Raw genomic sequence first — 278 nt, 5'->3', positions numbered from 1 at the left:
TGGCGGGCTGGAGTCTGGCGGGCTGCGGGGACTCAGAGCCGCTGCTGCTGCTGTTGCTGTATCTCCACTAGCGCTTATTACGCAGGTGAAAATGGAATGGCTTGTTAGTTGGAGCCTTCCAGCCCTTGCGTCACCCTGTGGCTGGCATATCACAGGGCAGGAATCTGCCAGCCTGGCTGCTGCTCTCCCCTGTTTAACTGCTTCAGCAGGGTAGGCATCGGCTTGTGTCTATAAGGGAAGAAATGCCCCCTTCCAGGCAGGCACATGCCTCCCTCTCC

The sequence above is a fragment of the Pygoscelis adeliae genome, unplaced genomic scaffold, assembly GCF_000699105.1.
Source record: "Pygoscelis adeliae isolate BGI_AS28 unplaced genomic scaffold, ASM69910v1 Scaffold179, whole genome shotgun sequence".
Classification (NCBI taxonomy): domain Eukaryota; kingdom Metazoa; phylum Chordata; class Aves; order Sphenisciformes; family Spheniscidae; genus Pygoscelis; species Pygoscelis adeliae.
This window is presented reverse-complemented; position numbering follows the sequence as displayed.